Source organism: Brachyhypopomus gauderio, unplaced genomic scaffold, assembly GCF_052324685.1.
Source record: "Brachyhypopomus gauderio isolate BG-103 unplaced genomic scaffold, BGAUD_0.2 sc154, whole genome shotgun sequence".
Lineage (NCBI taxonomy): Eukaryota > Metazoa > Chordata > Actinopteri > Gymnotiformes > Hypopomidae > Brachyhypopomus > Brachyhypopomus gauderio.
In genome coordinates this window covers 5,125-11,305 of record NW_027506975.1, presented here as the reverse complement: position 1 = coordinate 11,305, position 6,181 = coordinate 5,125, and positions in this window count along the sequence as shown.

Below are 6,181 nucleotides of genomic sequence, written 5' to 3'. Positions count from 1 at the left end.
GTGACGTTCGACTCCGTGATTGGCCAATATTGCTGAGTTGGTCCTGCGTCCGCCCTTCGCTTTAGAATAATATACATATATATTTATCTTCGTTGAGAATATGCGTGATTTAGAATTCTTAGCGCTAAAAGCACTTCGGGTCGTCGCATCATTTAGTTTTCACAAAAAGACAAAGAAAAGGAAAAAATTATGAGTCAGTCGCTGAACACTGTATACCTTATAGAAAAAAAACTAACAAAGGCGTGTAAAAATAGTGAATGCATCTGATTCGTCAAATTAAAATAATTTTACAGGCCACTACCAGGTCAGAGGCAGGCTGTGAGGGACGGAGTACTACATTGATTGGCAACACTTTAGCCAATGAAGTTTGATTTACGTGCTTTCATCTCAATTAAAGTCAGAAATGACCCAATAGAAGGCAGTCGAACTGTTTCCCTAAAGCGCATCTGTGTGTGGGCGGGGTTTAACAGCATTTACGGTGATGAGATTTTTGTCCACGCGTTGTTATTGTCTCGAAGAGAAGGCTGCTAGCCTCACATGCGTGGAAATAAGACTGCACCCGAAGCAAAGACTGTTTTGCTTATTCTATTGTCGGACCCGTCAAAGGATCTACAAATATTAATAGGTGAATGAACTGAAACGCACCTGTCCAACAGAGTTGCATCAATCAGCGCGTTCATTAAGGTAAGATGTCAAAGAGAGGCTGAATATGGACTTTTATTGTTCGGACAGATATGTTTTAATACAACGTGTAGTTTTTTTAAACCAAGTATGATATGTGCTGCGATATTTGGGCAGGAATAAACGCGCACCAGGAGTGACGCTGCAGCTTGTTCGGAAAACGAATGTCTATTTTACAGACGGGTAAAATTAGGACAGCATTTTAATTGGGCTATTTTTGGAGAACACCACACCGATATCAAGTGTGCTGCGAGTTTGGATGCGTGTAAATGTGGCTAGAAGACGCTCGGCGCGAGCCCAGCTGGCGAGACCCGGGCAAGTTACGCGCGCGCCTCAGCTGCAGGTGAAGGGAACACGACGGTAATGCAGCGTTTCCAGTCTAGAGTTACGTTTGTGGTAACCGTAGCTGAAACGGCGAGTTTTAAAATGTAACTGTAGTTTTAAACATGATAAAGGCTGCGCATGTGCGTCTGACAGTTTCACGCAAGTGTGTTGGTAGTACTCGGTCTGGCTATAGTAACGAACTGTCTTTTAGTAATAATAATGTCCGTTTTACACTTTGCTTTGGAAAAATATTTACCCACGAGGTACAACAACATTTCATTAAATGCAAGGTAAACAAATATCAGTATAATCGTACAGCCTGTGGGATACACAGTGGGGATAACGATGATCAGAGCGTTAAACTTAACCGTGATGGTTCCGTTCTGCGCGTGCACGTCTACACGGTTCCACTCAGCACGAGCCATCTCGCGCACTTAAGTTTATGTCTATTGTTCGTTCTGTTGTCATCTTCCATCAAAGTGGTCCTAACTGACCATGATTAATTACACTGCTACACTTGAGGGTGTTCTTGCTGGTTCTGTCATTGTATCAAGTGCATCATGTTTCATGTCCCTATGGTCGCCTTGTGCTCTTGCTTACAGGATTTCCTCGTCTTTTATTTCACGGGATCACACACACATTCGCACTGCGCAGCCCTTTGGTTCTGAAAAACGACTCGTAGCTGCTGCGAGCTTTTGGATTTCATAACGAAATGCATTAAGCGGTTCAGTTTGGTTCTCGATAGCCGAGCTGTTCCTTTGGGTGCTTATTTGTGGCTCTTTGGAAACAGTTCTTAACATCCACCGGTCTGAATTTTAAAGGGATTTGTTGATTTGTCCTAATTGGACTTGCCTTAATGGTCTTCGTAAAGTCTTCATGTATACATTCAAGTGTCCGTCCTTAACCAGCGTGTAACTAAAGCCAACATGTCCTCTTGGCGTACCTCCTGTCATGTCCATTAAGATATTTACATCTTAATGGATGCGGTAGCGTGCTATGTTGAGAATGTCACGTGTGCCCGAGACGATCATTCAGGCGTCTCACATTCACTCACGTGAGATTCAGCGTGTGTGGACAGCGTTGACCGCTTATGGAAGCGTCCGTCCCCGCGCAAATCATGTAAAGATGTGACCTTGGTAAACACGGGCTTGTGTTTATTTATTTACATAGATGTCTGACTAAATTATTGCCCCGTGGTTCATACATTGCTGATTTATCACTCCTAGAAAACTTGCCCGAGTTGGACGCTCCCATCACAGATTTAATTAATGTATTTTTGGTATAGTTCGTTTGAATATGACAGTTTGTTGTGGTACCATTATTTATGCTTTGTGATGACGATATGTGCTGTGCAGATGGGTCCATATATGATTAACGGTTCCAATTGATCTTCAATGTTGACCTGCTGGATACAACGCATCCTGGTTTAGTATTTCCCTGTGCAGATGGATCTGATTCGATATACAGTATTCATTGTATTGTACTGTGTTCATTTCGGTGAATCAAAGACGCAGATGATATGGCGGTATTGTGATACAGGATGCGTTAAGTAAAGCGCGCAGAAGAGCTTGCGAGAACATCTTAGAACCTAGAGCGCGCGTAGCCGTGCTGTAGCGTAAAGGCCGAACAAAAGGGTAACCTCGGATCTCTAAGGGCTACAGTTGGCTTGCGAAACGATCAGTCTCACTTTGTAGGATTTCCAGTTGCAAACGAAAGAGTGCACGCGCCTGTGTGTGGAAAGCAGCGCGGTCGCGTGCGTCAGTGGTCGTGCTGCCGCACGCTCGGATGCGCCCTCGGATACCTGGACTCCACAGAGCGGACTCGGCCCCGCACCTGCGTTCACTGTGCACGCGCTGCGTGCGTGCAAGGACCCCGAAGCGCTGAAACCCTACACGCAGCTGCTTATCTCTTCAGCTGAGTGCCCTGAACAGATGCCTTTCTGCAAAGGAGCTGTGATTTCTAACAATGCATAATTGATAATTAACCACCATTTATTACTTTTAGCTCTGGGGAATTAATTGTTTGCGTCACAAATAGTTTAGTAGCTGGTGAGTCTCCATACTCTGATCCTTTTCTTTTCTCCACATGGGAACATGCATTGAAAGTAGTAAGAAGCAGGTTTGGCATAAATTTCACGTAATTAGGGCGTAATAGGGTTCTAAGCAGGGTAAGAAAAGATGCCCCATGATGCTCCTCAGCAGACGGCCTCACTGGCCTGTTCTCTGTCCCGTGTGGGCCCTGGCACCACTGCGAGAAGCCCCTGTTCGGCGGGCCGATGGTACGCCCCGGCTGTGTGTCTGGCTATGATGGAAGAGCCCATCGGCGGTGGGATGGGGGAGAGAAGAGAGGGTGATGGGGCGGAGGGGGCGAGAGAGGGATAGAGTATGGACAGAACGAGATCTCTGTGGAGGGGGGCGGAAGGGTGGAGACAAGGAGAGCTCTCTACCTCCCTTCTCGTGGAGAGAATGAATGGCCCTTTTGAACGCACACCTGTGTGTGTGTGTGTGTGTGTGTGTGTGTCGTCCTGGCCGTTTGGTATGCTGCAGGGTCCTCTGCAGAGTCACTGCGCCTCTCTTGGCTCAGACAGGGGCACCTGCTCCGAGACGGCCCTTTCCCCCACACGGCTTTGGGGGGGGGGGGGGGGGGGGGGGGGGGGGCATTTGATGAGCAAGTGAGGGAAGAAAAAAAGAGTGATTGAGCCTTTATAGATTAGTGTTCGATTTGGGGCAGATTCATGAGCTCATAAATCACGCCGTAGCAGGCATATTTTGTGAGAACAGGAAATTATAATGCAGAGCAGTCACAGTGTGTCTCGCCGAGAGTGTGTGCGCGGGTGTGCGGGTGGTCCGTGATGAGTTGCTACCGTGACAGCCAGGGTGTCTGAGCTGTGAGGTATTGTCAGGTGCACCCTTTTGACTTTCAACAGGTACATGTGGGAGCGCGTGTTCACAAAAAAAAAAAAGCTTTTATTTTGAAAGGGGATCAAAGGGATTGTGGGAAATGCTTTGGCATTTGACATTCTCAACATTATAGTGGAACACTTCTGAATACCGCTTGCTTATATTAAAAAGAATACCAGGTAATAATTTGTGCTGTGCATGCCGGCGGATCAGTGTATTTTAAATGATTTCAGTTTAATATTTACTTTTCCTGTCACCATTCCTTACATGGTGTACACACACACACACACGCACACGCACACATTTCTTGACATAAGCCGACTTTTGATTGCACAGAAGTAGTAAATTTTTTATGAAACCTTGTAACATTACCTTCATCGTAACACTACGCGTTCGCAGCGTGAGTTATATTCAGAAACTGGACATGGTCCCGACATTTAAGCCCTTTCCAGTTTTGTCCCCGGAGGGTTGAGCAGGATATGCGCTAAACCCCTTTGCGTGCGCGAGGGCCAACTGCGGACAGGGCGAGCACATCCCCAAAATACCCCCACCCCTCCCCCCCGAGTGCGCCTCCGTCCTTATTCTCAGACGGCTGAGCTCAGACGCGGTGTCCTCCAGGTCTGGACTCATCCCTGCTCATCCCTCGTTAGCCCTCGGAAGGACGCGGCTCGGCAAACGGCTCGGCAACGTCACGCCGCCTGGCGTGGCTGCTCTGCGCTGAGACGCTCCGCACTCATTGGCTGTGGTGTTTCATCGTGGCAGGACGTGTGTCGAACCAGCTCGACCGCCGCGTCTCGTAACGAAGTTCTGTTTACGGTGGTAATATCGTCGCAGTAAAGGATAACGGTCAAATCTAGCTGTTGAACCGCAGTAGAAAAAATCTTAACCACTGCCAGCCGTGACTTTGAGTCTTATAATGAGATTCTCATCTTTCCCTTCATCTTGGCCAAATGTCAGTCCTGTTGGGATTTATCATTGATCACTGACTGCAGTTTGGCACACACTGAGACAACAGTGTCGCGTTCCTCGAAGCAGAGAGAGAGATTTCACTCCATCTGGCCCCATTCTCTGGCTTGGCTGTGATTGGATGAGATCTTAACTCCTGTGTTTGGGCTGCATAACCCTTAATCCTCTTTTTGCCATCCTGGCCAGTGCTTCAGGATTTGGGGGGGGGGGGGGGGGGTTGTTAGGAGATACTGGTCAGAACTCTCAGGCTTTTTCCAACAGGAGCAGGGGGCTTTCTCTCTCCCCCTCTCACTCCCTCCCTCGCTCTCTCTCTCTCCATCTCCTCTGCTTAGTTGGCCATTAAGATGTTTCCTGTCCTGTTTTGTCTTTTTCGCTGCAGCCGTAGTTCGCAAATGGAGCCATCCGGGGTCTCTGTGTCTCAGTGTTTGGATTAGCCCGGGCATGATCTTCCGGGACTCGGAGCTTCTTAATTCTAATCACTGCACCATCCTGGACCACACCCTGGTTCCAGAGTGAGAGAAACGTCACTTTGCAATACTTCACACCGAATTATACAGAACCTGTCCGTCTATTCATGTTTAAAGAGCAAATGTCCCATTGTATGGAATGGGGGTTAAATATGTTTTTTTTTTAATCTATTTATTTTAGAATTTTCTTATTAGATACGTTTTTGACATTTATAGGTCCTAGAATAATTCAATCAGAAGAACGAGAGATTATTGTATTATTGTGATGGATCAGGTTGTTCAGGTTGTTCGGGCCGGCTTCCCCTTGGTGGCTTTGTAGCTAGAGCGGACAAGCATCTGCTTTTGCTTCCTGGAAACACTGAGACAGTCTGTGGTTCCGTCCTTTATGACGACCTTTTAGTCCGTTTTTGTATGCCTGATACCTCAGTGTCTGCTTTGAGTGTCCAAGATGGAATATTTTTGCAACCGCAGTGTTTGTCGGGCACTGTATAAGTGCAGATGTGAAAACGGGCTCGGATCATTCTGGGACCTGACGGCTGTAGGCGTCTGTTCTTGAGGGGCGTCCTCGAGCTCACGTCTCTCCTGCAGCACTCCAGGAGGTTGACGGACGGAACCGAGACGAGGCGAATCCCGACAGTTTCCGCTAACGCGCTAATAAAGTCGCGGCCGCGATTCGGTCGCAAGCTAAATCCGAAGGCCTTGCCATGGTTACGGCTGGGACCCCATGCCCTTTGCTGCAGTTCAGAGCAACGCACTGTGGCCAGAGAGCTCCTAATCATCTGTCGTTCTGTGCAAGCATGTCCTAGCTAGGGGAGGCAGTGGGAGCAGAACCCAGCTCCGCTA